The sequence below is a fragment of the Lissotriton helveticus genome, chromosome 3_2 (assembly GCF_964261635.1).
Source record: "Lissotriton helveticus chromosome 3_2, aLisHel1.1, whole genome shotgun sequence".
NCBI classification, from domain to species: domain Eukaryota; kingdom Metazoa; phylum Chordata; class Amphibia; order Caudata; family Salamandridae; genus Lissotriton; species Lissotriton helveticus.
Genome location: NC_136062.1, coordinates 290,279,077 through 290,297,054, shown reverse-complemented (window position 1 = coordinate 290,297,054; position 17,978 = coordinate 290,279,077). Strand labels below are relative to the sequence as shown.

Sequence of the window (17,978 nt, the reverse complement as noted above, 5' to 3'; positions counted from 1 at the left end):
GACTTTGTTGCATAGTCCTTTTTTATTCACTGCAGGTTTATCAAATGTGATTAGTCTCTCAGTTTGAACCTCTTGGATTGTAGCAAGATTTGGTCTTGTGCTATTTTTTGGGAGTCCACTGGGCCTACTACTTATTATTGGCCACATGATTGTGGTTTTACCAGGTCGATGGATACAACTCTGTTCTCCTTTTTACCAGCAAGGGGCGGTAGTACTACTGATCGTGTTCCGCTGACAGCTAAGACAGGTACTGCTTTTCTGTAAGAAGGCCCAAATTCCTTCTTCACCGCAATCTTCTCGCAATCTGACTAGATCCCCAATCTTTGGAATCCAGACAGGTCTTGCTGGGACAGGTGGTTTTTCTTCAGTGGTCGTTGGCTTTAACTTTATGTTACTAAGATTTCTTCTTGTTTCATTTAAGTCCTGTAAAAACTGTCTTTGATATCAAAGGCTTTTTCTTTCACCACTGAAGTGTGACAATCTAAGTCCTGAATGTGCATTCTAGTGCCGAACAATAGTTCGTAAGGAGTGATACCTTTTAGAGAATTTCTTGGCAGATTGTTAAGACTACGTTGGACACTTGTTAAATGTTTGACCCACCCATCACCCGAACCTAATACCCTCGCCGTTATAGATTGCTTTATGTCACTTTTTTTCTTTCCACTACCGCATTTCCCTCAGGATGGAAGGGAGAAGAGTACCGCAATGCAATGCCCATGCTGGTCATGGCCTCTTTGTAAGCTCGAGAGGTAAACGCAGGAACCTGGTCAGAATGTAGCATGCCAATTGCGTATGTGCCGATAAAGACTCGCAAATCTTTTATAACAGTTCTGGCGTCAGCCGAGCGCTGGGGCCTACATTTTAAGTGAATCTAGTCTTAATAATTATGGGAACGCATTTCTCCGGCTGGATTTCTGCGTATAGATAGCCTGCTGCTTTCTAATAAGGGTGTCCTGGCAGTAGTCTGGTCCGGTTCACAACTGCGATCTCTGTTGCAGTCTGGACAATCCTTTGCAAATTTGTAATTTTGCAGGCTCATCCCCGGCCACCAGTATTCTGATTGTAATTCTTTTTAGAGATTTCACGATCTCTTGGTGCCTTAGACCCTGTCCCATGTGTGCTTCTTGAATCAAGTAAGCCCTCCGGTTCGTGTTTGGAATTACTCTATCCCCCACTCCAGGGATTTGAGCAAAAGGAACGGAGTTTGCATCAATTATGTATGTATTGTTGAGTGGATAGTCGAGAGGTAATGCTGCATAGTCGCCTTTTAATGAGGCTTTTACCGCCAGCATGGTTTCTCCATCTATGTGTTTTTTAGAACGCTTTTTTGTGGCTACGGAAGCTGGTTGAACCGCTGCCGCTGTGTCTCTGTTAGCCAATGAATTCCCTGCAATGTGAACGCCATCACGTTGATGACTTAGTGTATGTATCACGTGAGTCTTTCGTAGTTCTTTCTGTAAAAGAACTACTTGTTCCTAAAGATTTTTATGCTTTATTGTGGCACCTGTGTCATCTTTGTAACCGTTTTGAATCCAGGTCTGCATGCTCTTATTGTAAGACTGGACGCAGTAATGTGAATCGCACACTATCAGTGTGGGGAATTCGCGATCTGCATTTTCAAGCGCCATCTTTAAAGATCTTATTTCAGCTCGCTGAGCTGTACAGTTTCTGAGTGATTCAGTTTTTGTAATTATCGGTCTGAATTTACCTAAGCACCAGCGACCTTTAACAATCGCGCACGCTGCATTGTAAGTTTGTTTTCCCACAACGTAGTGTTGTGCAAATCTGTCTGTGTAAATCACACAGGTCTATTGTTCTAGAGGCAGAATTTCGATTGGCAGAGGATATTCATTTTCGTATTCTAGATCTTCTAGTCTTTTCATTTTCGGATTAAAAGCGTGTTTCACGTCTTCTGCAGCAAGTGAATTTTCCCATTGTATCCATTTTGGATCTAATGCCACTGCATTTGGAATGTGTGGTCTTGTCACTGCCTCAAGGGCTGTTACTGCTGTTAAAACAGATATGCTCTTGCCCTGGACTAGGGCTCTTTCTTTTGCTACAGCAGTTTGAACCGCAGTTAGATTTTTTTCAGTAGAACTGAATTTCATTTCAGCTTGTGTGTACAAGTGTGATTTATAAGCTATTGGTACCGTTTCTCCCTCATTAGAGGTCAGGTACGTGAATCTGCATCTTCCTGGGATGACTCGGATTACAAGGTTGCGTTCATTTGCGCGTGTTTGCAGTTTTGTTTTAGCTAACATGTCTGTTTGTAATGATCTTAAAATTTCTGTGTGTTTCTGAGTCCAATTAATTGGTTTGAAATCAGGTTTTATTAATTTATAGAGAGGTTTAACCCTCTCTGCATAATTTAGAATGTATGTTCTTACGAAATTCAGGAAACCTAGTATGGATTGTAAGTTCGTCAGCGTTTTTGGTGCTTGGAGTACTGCACATTTCTCTAAGAAATTGTCTGCTAGGCTTTTGCCTTCACTTGATAATTCATATCCTAAAAACAGGACAGTTAGATGGGCAATTCGTGACTTCTTAAAGTTGAATTTATACCCTTCAGCTGCGAACCCAAGTATTATGGTGTTCACTCTTTTCAAGTGTGTCTCCATGTCATCATCTGTGAGATAGATGTCATCGACATTAGATAATGCCTCCTCATCATATATTTGTAGTAACTCTGTTACTCTTGCTGAGAATAATCCTGGGCTATTCTTGAATCCCTGTGGGAACCGACAGAATTGTTTTTGCGACCCCATTGTTGAGAAAGCGGTCAAATACCTGCTTTCAGGTGCAATGTTTTGACAAAAGAAACCATTTGAGATATCTAATGTTGTTTTATATTTTTTGCGCACAATGTAATTTATTAGTGCTGCACTGTGTGAGTTTTGTACTGCAAATCTTTTGCAGCAGGAGTTTAGGTGTCTGTAGTCCAATACTAGACGATATGAATTGTCTGGCTTGGAGACAGGAAACAAAGGATTGTTCATTTGTGATGTGCATGTTTCGATCACCCCCTGATATTCAAGTTGATCTAAGATCCCCCTGACTTGCTTTTTAGCTTCTTGCTTAACAGGATACTGCCTTTCGGCAGTAGGTTGATTTTTAAACTGGATTTTATGGTGAGGATAATCCTCATCCCATCCTACATGATTTTTATATAATGCAGGAGCTTGGGCCACTGCCCATTTTCTAGCAAATGTGTATTTTTTATGAATTGGAATTTGATTTGAGAAGGCAGGCATAATCATTTCTTCGCCATGTGGGCACTCCCTGACAAACTCTGGTGGCCAGTCTTTTTCAGCTAGAAGGATATCATAGCCTTTCGAAAGGTTATCCCAAAAGAGACCCTTTATTTTCCTAGTCTTGTCCCCCTCTATACGCAATGTTATTTCGTATAATTTATGGGGTTTGCTAACTCTGGTGTCTGCAGTTTCCACTTGAATGTATTCCTTCGTGTCCACTGTCTCCAGAAGATTAATCAGGATCTTGCGAGCTATGGTTACTTCTGCTGCGCTGTCTAGCACTGTCTGGGCCCACTCTCCATTTTTCAGTTGTGTCCTCAGTATCCTCGGCATGTTTTATTTTAATACTAGCTACCTTCTTCTTTGGAAATTGTAATTTTTTACTTTGATGAGCAGGTTCCTTGTCTTTGGACTTGACGTGCTCTTCCTTGTGTTCAGACCGTCCTCTTCTTTGCGATTTCTGTGAAGAAGTCTGAAAAGATCGAGAGGGACGTGTATTAATATCTTGATATCTGTCAGGTTTTCTTAATTTATCCCTATCTCTAAGGTTGTATCTTTTCTCAGAGGGCTCCCTCTGGGGAGACTTGCCACCTCGTTCTGGAGATCTATCTCTCCGTTGAGGAGACCTTCCTCTGGACTGAAACCGTTTTTCTCTGAGTGTGGATTGTTTATTTCCATCCCAACTCTTTTTTGGAGTGTTTAGATTATTTTTAATAAATGTTTTTTCAGGATTTTCAATTAGTTGGGGTTTTATTGGTTTCCCACCCAAACTATCTCTTCCTAGTTCTTCATAGCATTTTTCTATGATTCTGGCAAGTTAAAAAGGTTGTTCTGCTATATCTGTTTCTTTCAATTTCTGGAGGTATGTTATATCGTCCATTGCCAATTGAACTAATTTTCTATATGCCTTTGTTAATTCTTTTAGTTTAACTAAAAGTTCTTCGCTTGACATCTTTTCAATGTCGGGATGTGGTGTGTAGCTGGCTAGAACCGGCCACGTGGCTCCTGGTCTACCTAGTGGACCTAGCCTGGTGATGTGATTTTGATGTTTTAGGGCGCCATTAAACCAGAGCAGGTGCTCTTGGTAAGTTAGTGGGATTTCAACGTCCTTGAAAGGAGCATATTCATCCGGAGGTTCCTCTATTTTGTAACAGTGGAATTCTTGTGTCACAGCGTGTGCTGCTGGAAAATGTATCCATGAATAGAATACCTCTGTCTGCCGATATTCATGTGCCTCTACCACGAATATGACTGTACCACCTCGTGATGATACTCCATTTTCTATAAGTTTTTTAGTTATAGCTTTTCTTACATTTACCGGAATGATTATAGCATTCGGGTCATTTTCTTGGAGACTTGTGTCATCCGCTTGGAGTTGAGCTGCTAATCTAGCTTCCTCCCTTTCGTCTTTACTTTCCGTCATTTTTACTAACAGAAAGTTTTTGTTGCAGATCAAGTTTCAAGGGAAACAAAGATTAGGTGCACAATATTTTGGAACACTTTATCCTTCAACGTTGACTAAACCAAAAACTAATACATAGGAATCTCTTCCTACTAAGTTCCGGCGGATATTAACCTTTTACCCACTCCAGACGTCTTTTGAAGTATTTACGGGAAAAAGGGTCTGTGTGAAAAAGCACGACTGAGTTACTCTAGCGTCTTGCGCTAGATTATCGCCTTACCAAATGTTGGGCGCCATGTAGTGTAGTTCCAATATTCCCAATAGGCTCTGCGCATTGGAATAATATAAACAGCAGTGTAGACGTAGGACTGAGGTCATCTAGGTCTTTACTGACTATATTAGACTTAATTAGTTTTGCCAGCTAGCTCAGAGGTCACTAGAAACATTCTCGAATGTTCAGGAAAGAGTTAACTCTCCTGATTTAGACAAGAAGGGATTAGTTTCTGACAAACGCATAAACATGACAACTTTGCTCCCTCAGAATAAAGAGTATATCTCTAGAGTCGTGTGAAAACAATAGACAACTATTTCACTCAGTCAATCGTGCGCGCTTAGTTTCACCAGAGTGCAGAGAAATAGAGAGACGGGCGTTTTCAATAAAAGGTGTTATTTATTGAGCAGTCTTCTTTCTCATGCAAGAGAAATGAATTGCCACAATTGCAATACTTATCATGAAGTAAAGTGCGCACAGTAAAAGTAGTATTATGAAATAATACTGTAAAAGCATGGATATGGTTTCTTAGCCATATGATACTTTAAAACGGATAAAATATATACATACATAAAAACATTGACTAACGTACTCAACTAGTGCTTCTAAGATACGCCTACCCCGGTGTACCTGACCTAAGCCTAATACGTGGAAAGGAGTAAGTAAGTTGCAGTTTAAGTTAAGTTGTTTTTTTGCCAAGAATCTGAATCAAGAATTCTCTTAAGGGTTTAGTCAGCTCCGTACCTTGGTTCTAGAATGAAGGAGGTATTGTATCTCGTGTCTCAAGACTCGATCTCCCAGCAACCCGCAAGGGTGACTGGAAACACCGGAGCTGGATTTCTCGGCAAGAGAAAAGACAGTGTCTCTCTCAGTGTGTCAAGGGAGGATCGGCTTCCTTCGGCTCTCGCATCAGCTGGGCGTCGGGCAAGTAGATAGCTGCTCTGCTCCAAACCACTGTGTGTTTGCTTAAGGCAACGTTGGTATATTTATACCTGAAAGGTGCCGGGTTTGACGTAAGGTTGGACATAAGACGTCACTAAGAACTAACAGTTCTTTCTGGACTCCAGGAGTTCTTGTGCAAATCAAAACAAAAGCAGGGGGATTTCCCGGGCTGCTGGAGGCTTGGTTTGGTTAAAGAACGCGTTGTACTTTCTAGGAGTCTATGGGAGTAGCCTTGCCGTATTTGGACTGCATGGGCTATGACTAGATATGGACATGATTCTTATGCCTTTATAAGGATATGCTTTGTTATAACCACATAAGGGCATGAATCGGGGATATCTAATTAGGGTCCTAGATAGATTCACAACACTTGCAGCCCTGATCTGAATTGAGGAAGTAATATCTGCCATCTCTAGGCAGAAGCTGCATAAGTCTCCTGGCAGTGACGGGTTCACTTCGCTTTTCTACAAGACACTGTGAAATATGTTGGCTCCCGTTCTCACTAGAGTCTATAATGCGGTCAGAATCTCCTCAGCACTCCCACCCACCATGCTGGAAGCTGCAGTGGTGGTTATACCTAAACCTAGTAAGGATAGGTCGCCAATGCGCTTCTCATCAGCCAATCTCCCTCCTGAATATTGACCTGAAATTGTTCACCAGGATCAGGGTGAGATGACTCAAAGAGGAACACACTCTCATGGAGTGCTTCACACAAAAGAAAATAAATAGTGCTTTGAAAAGTAAGCAATGAAGATAGATGGCAGCCAATCAAAGCAATGGCATATAGGCAATGCTCCACTGGTACGAGTTGCCCAGTTTATGTACTGGTTATGACTAAGCAGATAATGTGACTCAACTATCACAGCACAGTTGGATGAAAGAATGTTTCATAAATGCCATTTTAGGGTCAATGGCTTTTTAGCAAATTTGACCCAAATTCTTTCTGAAAAGTATCAGGGGAGGAGTTCACTTTCCCTAAAACCACCTACAAGAAGTCTGCGTACTCGTTTTGGTCGCTGAAATTCACGGCAAATATCACACCCGCCATTTAAAAAGACCTTAACCAAGCACTAGTGAGCAGAATTGGCAGAATGGGCAGTTTATGATTAGAGTGTGCACGTGTCTGTAGAAAGAACAGTAGCACATATTTGGCAATGAAACAACAGCATTGTCTATTTGCAAAATGGATGTAATTGCTCACATTTTAAAAGGGGCAAGGCATATTGCTGTCTTCCCCTTCTTGTATTTCTTACCTTTTTATAGTCAAAATAGGGCCATGTGGTCTGGGCTACCCAACAACTTTGTGCATCTCACTCCTTGGCTGAAGGAGTGGACCGTGTGTGGGCTGCTACATTTGGGTGAGAGCAAACTGACACAGTGGGTTGGTGTGGGTGGAAAGATTGGCATGAGACTATTAAGGCTTCAGCAACGGGGATGGCTGTCACAGTTCTGTGATGGGAGGGCAGAACAAAGTGATTATGCTGCACAAACGTAAATGTGGAAGAAAAAAAAATGCACAAATGCCTTCGCAGCATCACGGCAATTGCCACTGCCATTTTGAAAGGGGGAACATTCTTATTAAGAAGCTCTATTCAGCAACAGGATTAGCCTATCAAAAATATGGTCCACTGTGTGGTTAATGCACAGTGGGCATGTCATGACCCTTTAGAAAGACTGTTAGATAATACATGGTAGATTAGTCTTCTCATTGCAAACTGCCACATAATTACGTTTCTTTTGGTGACAAAACTCCCCTCAGGAGACAACAGTAGTATGACAAGCACGGTTTCTCAGTGGCAGCACACATCTTCTGCCCAATCAAATACTGTACTCAAGGTAACCAATGTATGGGTGGAAACAAAGTCCCTCTCTCAGGTGTGCTTCTTAAAGCTCTTTTTCATTCCAGCACATAGAGTCACATGTCAACTGCAATGTGAAGTCAGACCCAAACGTAAATCTCTGAATCTCAGTTCTGAAACACATCTATTAACTATGGTGTTTTAAATAAACTGCATCACAGGACTAAACAAGTATCTTAACTTTTTCAGACCACAACATGGATTTATGTCATGGGTTGCCATGACATAACTCATTATCTAGAAGCAGTTCAGTGGTTTTATAACACTCAGTTTTATCCAAGATCACATTGTTTACATTTATTTCGTTTCATGCATTTATTGACAATAAACAGGCACAGTTCCTATTTGCGCCCATTGTGCCTTTGATTCCAATTGAAAATCTTAGTAAGTGAATGACAGAACTACATGGAGCTAGGTAATGCACAGTTATCCTGCCGGAATATGTATCCTTTCTAGTAGGGCATTTTCATGCAACAATATATTTTCCAAAATTAACATGGGCTCTCTGATGGTTTGTTCACTTCGCACATGTTTAATGGACTCCGCTAAATGCGTCATCGCATGGATACTAAACAAATGTATATTTGTGTCTGAATGTATAATCATTCATGCATAATCATTAAACTCAATATGTATTCTTTCCAATAACTGACAGTCTATACAGTGCAGACCTACAGGAATAGCCATTTATGAACCTTTATATGGTGAGCAGCGTGGATGTTTAATTTTGTTTTCCTCTAAAGAACAACACAGGAGTAGATAGTAGGGAAAGCTGACTGAAGCCAAGACACCTGATGCGTGTCTTGCTTCAGAGGAACCTGCCCTAGGTCCTGGAGAGTGGACCTACAGTTGAAGAGCAGACTGTACTCAAGAAACCTGAACATAAGACAGGAGATCTGAACAGGGATCTCTGACGATGGGCCTCAAGCACACAAGAACAGACCAGCTAGAAGAGTTCAGAGGAAAAATGGTCCTCTAACCTCAGTACCTGAAAAGACAATACCTTAGGACTTCCTGATGCCTTGGCAGTACAGTGAAAGGCCTCAAAGGCCCTTGCTGGATGCCTGGTGCATCTGCATTACTACCAATTCTCCAAATGATTTTAGATTCCCAGCTTCCCTCTCCATTGCTCAATCATTGCTCAATCACAATTTCAACCGTCAGCCGCGGTCCATGTAGATAACAGTGGCGGGGTGGTGGGGCTGAGTAAGGGGGGATTTCAAGGGACGATGCAGAGGGAAAATTAAATTCATAATTAATTTTTCCTCTGCATCCACCCTCGAAATCCCCCTTTACTCTACCCCACCGCCTTACCGCTGTTACCTGCAGGGACCGCAGATGCAAACAGTGCTGCACAGTTCACTACAAAACAAATCATAAAAACAACCACTCACCTTCAACCTTCTGACCAGACAGGATTTGAGCTAGGCTGCAAACTCTTGTAGACCAGCATGATCACTGGCAGACTCATGTCATGCTCGTATAATCCAGCCAGAGGTAGCAACAACTCATCAGATGAAGGTCTCTTCTCAACAATTATTTCCTAAAACAAAGAGGCCTTCAAACAAGAGCTCCTTCTAACTTCCAGCCAATAACCAACTGTTTTTAGACAAAAAGTTGAAAGATTGGTGTTGTAAACGAAATTGTGCGCTTATGATCAAGTAGTCCAGTAGAATAGGTTCCAGGAGTAGGTTTATTAAGTCTTGGTTAGAGGTTGATAAGTAGCCAGTAGTTAAGTAGCATATAGCCCCCACCAGGAGCAGCATCCTTGCTGCTCAGCCCACACACTCCAACTGACACTTAACCACCCCAGACACGCAAGCATTCCATTACATCACCAAGCACTCCAGCATTCCCCTGCACCACATTCATACTGGCTGAGGAACACGGAACAGGTGACTATGGGAAAGGATGTACAGTACCAATTCAAGTCACAACATTAAGCATCAATACAACTAACTACATTCAGCCATTAATGTAATAGGGGCATTTTTCTGGGCTTGCAATGATAAATATTTCACAAGCAAATTGTCCTGTCACAGAAGGGATCAGTGAATTGACAAAAAGGGTGCTACCGTCTTGAAATAACTTGGAGAAAACGTGTCTTATGTGCTTTGGATTACAATTTGTAGTTGTCAATGAGCTCAATCTACTTTTTAAAGATCACTGTGAGTAGCCTAATAACAGAGTCAAATCTACAAAAACATGTTTGTTATAATGCCAGGTTTGTCAAATATGTTTAAATTGCACAATTTGTAATGTCTTTTTCTCATATTGGTTATGTGGATAGCTCCCACCCCACTTCTGGAAATGCTTGCCCTGACCTATTGCTGGAAGTGTTAGCCTCTCTCCCCTCGAAGTCTGGGTCTAGTTGCGCCCCTGGATATAGTTTAGCAGTATTTTAAGAAATGCATATGGTTTAGGTTCAACAGAGAAGCACGTTTGCTTGCCCCATTGGGTTGCAAGTGCAATAACTGTTATTTAGTAAAAATTAAAATATTTAATCCTTAACGAAGAACCTCCAAGTTCAGGCGACAGAGAGTAGTCTTACTGATGTTGATGGAGCAATAGAAAATATTAGATGGCTTGATTCAAAATTTGCACGTTCTTCACAATAAATCTGCAACTACAGTTTCCCGATTTCGTGAAAAACTGATCAAGCGTTTGAAGACACGTGTGGGTGTAAACAGATTGCGTTTTGTCTTTGTACACTGGATTCTGGTACTTTCTGTTCCTCATTTTACTGTGAAAAGCATATCTACACCACAGTTCAAATTAAAAACAGAATGGGTGATGTATTCACAAATGACTTGTGACAAATCTACATCACAGCGTTATTCGTTTTGTAAAAATCTAACTATTCTTTAAAAAATTAATTGTATCGATGTTAGAAAGAAAGCACGTAAAGCCAAAAGGAAAGGCGGTGAGCTAAAATGGGATAACTTCATATAACTCAAACTTTGCACTGCCACTTCAGATCTCAACTGAACTTGTCCCACGAGAGGTGCTAAGAATTCTAAACTCCGAATGTGAAGAAAGTCAAAGCTAAAAACGTAGGTCCCATCAGATTTTTTCTTACCTGTAAAATGGACACATTAAGACACCCGAAGCATGAAAATGTCACACTAAGTCTTAGACACAATAACACAGAAATGCCACATACCCGTGCAGTTTTCTGCTGCGACCATCTACAAGATTTGCAACACGAACAAAATTCAATACAGAGTTTAAGCAGCATTTCAAAATCAGAACTGTTGCCACGTTAACGTTAGGCGTGTGCCAGGTGACAGGCGTGTGCCAGGTGGCTGGGGAGAGCACTGAATGGGAGACGTGGAAGAGGGCGGGTAAACAGGTGTTTACAGGGTACGCTAACGGCCCAGGCTGCGAGGTTGCTTTACTCACCGGGGACTGTCGGCGCCTACTTGTAAAAGTTCCGATGGCTCAGCTGCGTCTTCTCAGTACTTCCTCATCTTCCCAGGAAGCGGAGACGAAGTTAGGCCCACCCCTTATACTAACACCCGGTCCTCCCACGGCTGCACTTCGGGTCCACCCCCGAGACATGCTGCGGCCGAGCACTGTGCCCACAAGCACCCTCCGGGCCCTCCTACGGCGAGCACAGAAAGTGAAAGTGCATTCGTCCTTGCGTGGACGCTGGCATCACTCACGGGCAGGCCCTGGCACACAGCTCAAGAACGAGATTGACTAGGAGATCGGGTTCTAGCTTCAAAACAACGTCTACCAAAGGAAGGAGTGGATCATGAAATTTAAAATACAGACTAAAAGGGCAAGATATTATTTTAATAGTGGCATAACAGAGACGCTGGGGCCATACAGAGAGACGAATTCCTGCCATGCCACAGACACCCAACAACATTTTGAGTGGAGTAACCTAATTGCACTAAATCCTTGTGAAATGATCGCACACCTTTCCATGATGAAGTGTAAAAGCCCGTTTTATTAGGACAGGTTTTGCCGTATTATTGTTAACTTCAATACAACTTACCCTCCCAAAGAACCTCCAATGCAGCCTCCTTGTCGTGTTCCAATGCCCACACAACGTGTTCCCCTTCTCCCCACTGAGGGGTGGATACGCTCGCATCTGACTATCCCCCAAACTACGCCAATCAGGGAAACCCCAAAGGGTGTTTACCTGTCCCTCTCAACTCCACAGAAGCATCATTTACCTCCTTACTCATATACACCTGTGCACCACATTTTCTCATTTCAAAGCACCATGTACCACAGTTCCATTGGGTAATAAGCATTCCCAAACGAAGACATGTACTCCATTATTGCAAAGCAAAAACTGATCCTCTTGCTTAATGCCACCATGAGATAGTAACTTAATGTCCAGTGACATACAAAAACCTTCCTCACTCTGTTCAGCTGCCTCCTGGCTTTGTCAGTGGCTGAGCTTTTTAGACCCCCTCTCTGTAAGAAAGTGCCCCTTTGTGACATGGTCACCCTCACTTTTTGCCCTAGTACTCATGATTTTCGACTGTGCCCTGGTTCCCTGCTAACCAGGCATCAGTGCTAGTGCTCTTTCCATGAAAACAGGTAAATGTCTAATTGTAACCCAATTGGCAAGGACTTTAAATCCCCTATGAGTCCCTAGAAAATGGTACCTCTGGTACCTAGGGCATGTTTACTAAAGACTATGGGCTGCAGCGTGTTTTATGCCAGCCAAAGGGACCCACACAAAAACTGAATGTAGTGTGCCATTACAGGATGCGTGAAATGGTGCAAACAATTTTGAAAACCCGACATGGCACCTCACTGTGTGCTATGCCCCTGTGCGCTGCATATACTATATATAAGTTACCCCTACGGCAGGTCTTGGAGCCCCAAGGCTATGTATGATGACATATCTGTATGAGCAGATATGCCCCTGTGATGTCTGGTTGCATTGCCACTACATTGCAGGTAATCAGGCATCCATCTTAAGCATATGTACTGGGCACTGATCATTAGGATTTACCCAGCTACATATTGGCTTCCCTGACTAATGGTGTTTGGTAACAAACGCCTCATCTTAATAAATCTGTACTGATGCCAGTACTAACATTATCAGGGAAACCCCAAAGGGTGTTTACCTGTCCCTCTCAACTCCACAGAAGCATCATTTACCTCCTTACTCATATACACCTGTACACCACATTTTCTCATTTCAAAGCACCATGTACCACAGTTCCATTGGGTAATAAGCATTCCCAAACGAAGACATGTACTCCATTATTGCAAAGCAAAAACTGATCCTCTTGCTTAATGCCACCATGAGATAGTAACTTAATGTCCAGTGACATACAAAAACCTTCCTCACTCTGTTCAGCTGCCTCCTGGCTTTGTCAGTGGCTGAGCTTTTTAGACCCCCTCTCTGTAGGAAAGTGCCCCTTTGTGACATGGTCACCCTCACTTTTTGCCCTAGTACTCATGATTTTCGACTGTGCCCTGGTTCTCTGCTAACCAGGCATCAGTGCTAGTGCTCTTTCCATGAAAACAGGTAAATGTCTAATTGTAACCCAATTGGCAAGGACTTTAAATCCCCTATGAGTCCCTAGAAAATGGTACCTCTGGTACCTAGGGCATGTTTACTAAAGACTATGGGCTGCAGCGTGTTTTATGCCAGCCAAAGGGACCCACACAAAAACTGAATGTAGTGTGCCATTACAGGATGCGTGAAATGGTGCAAACAATTTTGAAAACCCGACATGGCACCTCACTGTGTGCTATGCCCCTGTGCGCTGCATATACTATATATAAGTTACCCCTACGGCAGGTCTTGGAGCCCCAAGGCTATGTATGATGACATATCTGTATGAGCAGATATGCCCCTGTGATGTCTGGTTGCATTGCCACTACATTGCAGGTAATCAGGCATCCATCTTAAGCATATGTACTGGGCACTGATCATTAGGATTTACCCAGCTACATATTGGCTTCACTGACTAATGGTGTTTGGTAACAAACGCCTCATCTTAATAAATCTGTACTGATGCCAGTACTAACATTATCAGGGAAACCCCAAAGGGTGTTTACCTGTCCCTCTCAACTCCACAGAAGCATCATTTACCTCCTTACTCATATACACCTGTACACCACATTTTCTCATTTCAAAGCACCATGTACCACAGTTCCATTGGGTAATAAGCATTCCCAAACGAAGACATGTACTCCATTATTGCAAAGCAAAAACTGATCCTCTTGCTTAATGCCACCATGAGATAGTAACTTAATGTCCAGTGACATACAAAAACCTTCCTCACTCTGTTCAGCTGCCTCCTGGCTTTGTCAGTGGCTGAGCTTTTTAGACCCCCTCTCTGTAGGAAAGTGCCCCTTTGTGACATGGTCACCCTCACTTTTTGCCCTAGTACTCATGATTTTCGACTGTGCCCTGGTTCTCTGCTAACCAGGCATCAGTGCTAGTGCTCTTTCCATGAAAACAGGTAAATGTCTAATTGTAACCCAATTGGCAAGGACTTTAAATCCCCTATGAGTCCCTAGAAAATGGTACCTCTGGTACCTAGGGCATGTTTACTAAAGACTATGGGCTGCAGCGTGTTTTATGCCAGCCAAAGGGACCCACACAAAAACTGAATGTAGTGTGCCATTACAGGATGCGTGAAATGGTGCAAACAATTTTGAAAACCCGACATGGCACCTCACTGTGTGCTATGCCCCTGTGCGCCGCATATACTATATATAAGTTACCCCTACGGCAGGTCTTGGAGCCCCAAGGCTATGTATGATGACATATCTGTATGAGCAGATATGCCCCTGTGATGTCTGGTTGCATTGCCACTACATTGCAGGTAATCAGGCATCCATCTTAAGCATATGTACTGGGCACTGATCATTAGGATTTACCCAGCTACATATTGGCTTCACTGACTAATGGTGTTTGGTAACAAACGCCTCATCTTAATAAATCTGTACTGATGCCAGTACTAACATTATTATGACATGCCCCCAGAGGGTACCTTAGAGGCGCCCCCTAAATCGTGCTAGTCTCCGAATGTGCTGGCTGACTGGTATCTCCACCACAAACAAGTTTCAGACCTCCTGCAGATGAGAGCCCATGCTCTCCGAGGTCAGAAACAATGACTATATGGAGCAAAGTGATCACACCTCCTCCAATAGGATGGCTAGCTCATTTAGCATATCAAGGCCAAAGGCTTCAAAGCCTCTGTCACCTTTGATATGTGACCCTGGCTTCCCCCAGACCTGGGAATGCCACCTACTGCCCTGGGGACCATCTGGCATCAGAACAGGCAGGAAAATTTGGTAGTCAGAAGGCGCGTTCACTTACAGGCTAGTTGTACCCTTATGGTGGGCTACCTGAAGTGAACAACAAAAGAAGGGTTTCACCATCTTGGTTTTGGTGAAAAGTAGAATTCTGGGTCAGGTTTATGCCTAATCGCCCCAGGAAGTGGTCATACAGGGGGTGTAGTAACCCCAGAGGTAAGTGGCCCATTGGCTACTACCCTTTTCGCACCTTAACGTCCCTAAATTCAGTATTTAGGAGTTCCCCTGATACCAGCAACTCAGATTCGTCTACTGGGAACCAAAGGAAGGGCAAAGAAGAGAAGTCACCTCAAAAACTAAGGACTTTACTACTACTTGGTGCCAAACCCTTCCTTGTGCTAGAACATCAACAATTGCACTGACCCGAATCTTCCAAAAGCTTAACTCCTCCCAAAGCTGTGAAGGACTTCCAGCAACTTCAACAAGCAAGCAACATCTCCTTTGGTGTAAAGGAGACATCCCCTTGCATCTGCAGGCACCAAACCCGTGCTGTTGGCCATCGGGCCATCGAAGTAGCATGGAGTAGGTCCCAGAGGCTCTAAGAGGTCAGCTCTGCCTCTCTGGCGAGCTTCGATATGCTAGACCGGACAGGAGCCCCATGTGCACTAATACCCTGTCTATGAGGGCACTAGCGCCCACTAAGGCTTGTTTGTATCCATTCTGGACACCACTGCCACAACAACTTACCTGCACGTTAAGGGACTTTGAGAGAGACAAGCTCCACAGTGAGAGTCACTGTCCCTAACTGCATCAGAGCTAGGAATTGATGTCTTCCATTCCAAACCATCACCCCTCTCCACTACATCATACTTCACACCGGTCCTACCCTCTGGGAACACAATAGATTAATTTTGGATGGGTATTTCGTAACAGTGTCATATTTACAGCACATTTGGAACATTAGGTGGATACTCACGCAACACTGTTTAAAACAAGGAGAGCCTCGAGCCTTTACTGCAACTTAACTTCGCTGTATTCTTTCATAATGTTGTAAGTGCCCTGATGGGTCACATAAAGATAAAGTCTGCCACATCTGCACCGTCTGTGCGCATGCTGGGACAAAAGGCATCAAGATGGCCAACGCGGATCGGCGTTCTAGGCCAATGCATAAAACGTGCACCACAAAGCTGCATATAGGAGATCAGTGCTCATCAGGGTGGCGATGGAAGTTAGCATGCAGTGCACCAGGAGAAGAAGAAAATAGTGGTATTACTATTATCAAGTGTAAGAGGGAGAAAATTGTTCCCGGAACAATGTCCATCGTAAAAACACTTGAGTGAAGTAAAGAACACAGCTTTGAAAAAGTGTATACGGACATCACAATGGGGCACATCATAAAGGAGCTAGTAGTAAATGAGATTGTTAAATACAAGCGATATACAAATAGAGGGGTACCGCAAAAGATGTAACCAATAGACATACTATGCATATATCAAGACTATAAAACAAGAAAGTCAAGTGAATGAGTGGTGTGCGCTCGCTGGGAAAAACAAGCGTGGCAGCAAAGCCACGAAAGTGAAACCATTTGTAAACTGACACAACACAGAGGGCAGGCTGCGCGTGCTGCTGACTTTGGAGCTGGAGAACAGGGTTCGAGCCTTGGCATGGGCTGCATTATTTACTTATTTTTAAGAAACAGCATTCTCGGAGGGGGGTGGGGAGAGACAAATTAAAAAAATATAATACACATGGAGCGGGAGACAGATACAATTTAAAAAAAACATGGTCGAGAGGGACAAATGTAGCATCTGAAACCAAATACAACAGACGGTGCGAGGAGGTGGCGCAACAATAACGCTGCTGACATTGCAGCAGGAAAACAGGGTTCGAGCCTCAGCGTGGGCTGCATCATTTAAGCCTGATTTAATTATGAATGAATTAAAGGTAAATAAGGTTGTGTAAGTGTAGGAAGCTGCCAGATGTGGAAATGCCAGCAGCAAAGAAAACAAGCATTTACAATGCAACGGTTTCGCCTTTGGAGAAGTTACAGCTATTTGCATTGTAAATGACAACATTTGTATTTATGTGTTGGTTTTGAAAACAGATAAATAAATGGCATTGTCATTTACATTGCCAATAGCTTAATCTCTCGCAAATGTGAGAACTATTGTACCCTACGGATGAGCTCAGCAGACAGCAATTACTACCACACACACACCCAGAGCCACACACACACACCCAGAGCCACACACACACCCAGAGCCCCCCCCCCACACACACACAACCAGAGCAGTCACATACACACACCCACTGGAGCAGTCACACACGCAAGCAGTCACATACACACACACACACTGGAGCAGTCGCATACACACACACACACACACACACTGGAGCAGTCACAAACACACACACGCACATTCTGGAGCAGTCACATATACACACACACACTCTGGAGCTGTCACATACACACAGGAGCAGTCACATACACACACACACACTGGAGCAGTCACACACACACACACACACACTGGAGCAGTCACATACACACACAATGGAGCAGTCACACACGCACACACTCGGGATCCCTCATGTGTAGACAGCGGGTGAGATCGTTGGTGTTTTCAAATATAGAAGAACAGGCAAGGAACATACAAGAACTAAGAATATTGTGTTCATTTGTCCAAGTTCTATTCCTATAAAAAATAACTGCCAAGAAAATAGTCAGAGGACTCAATATGGGAGATGGGCTTTAACAGCGAGGTTCTTCACGATCACCCTTCTTGAAATATGTATGATTAATTAGGTGGACCAAGAGGGAGACAGATGAAAAGTATTCAATCACACTGGATCACCAATAAAATGTAGCATGGAAAGAACCATGAACCTTCTTCCTGACGTACCTGAACTAACCAGCGCCTTAAGACAAATCACTTGTCTCGCTATTTAGGTTATTCTCTCATCATCTCTCCGTGTAGCCTACTGGACCAGGAGCAAACTAATCCAATTTG

General features: G+C 43.1%; 1 protein-coding gene across 12 annotated transcripts in view; it reads right to left on the bottom strand.

Annotated features, from left to right (window-relative positions):
- The window catches only part of LOC144826666 (mucosa-associated lymphoid tissue lymphoma translocation protein 1-like), a 1,784,778-nt gene that overhangs the window by 1,599,895 nt on the left and 166,905 nt on the right, over window positions 1-17,978 (bottom strand). Inside the window, exons 1-2 of one of the 12 annotated variants that reach the window (XM_078685254.1) lie at window positions 11,128-11,203; window positions 9,120-9,268 (exon numbers count right to left, since the gene is read on the bottom strand). The exons of 6 other annotated variants lie outside the window; for them this stretch is intronic. The gene's annotated coding sequence lies outside the window, so the exon portion shown is untranslated. Of the gene's footprint in view, window positions 1-9,119; window positions 9,269-10,888; window positions 11,026-11,127; window positions 11,287-17,978 lie in introns of those variants that run through there. 5 more of the 12 variants (XM_078685242.1, XM_078685245.1, XM_078685253.1 and 2 more) reach the window with 5 other exon arrangements.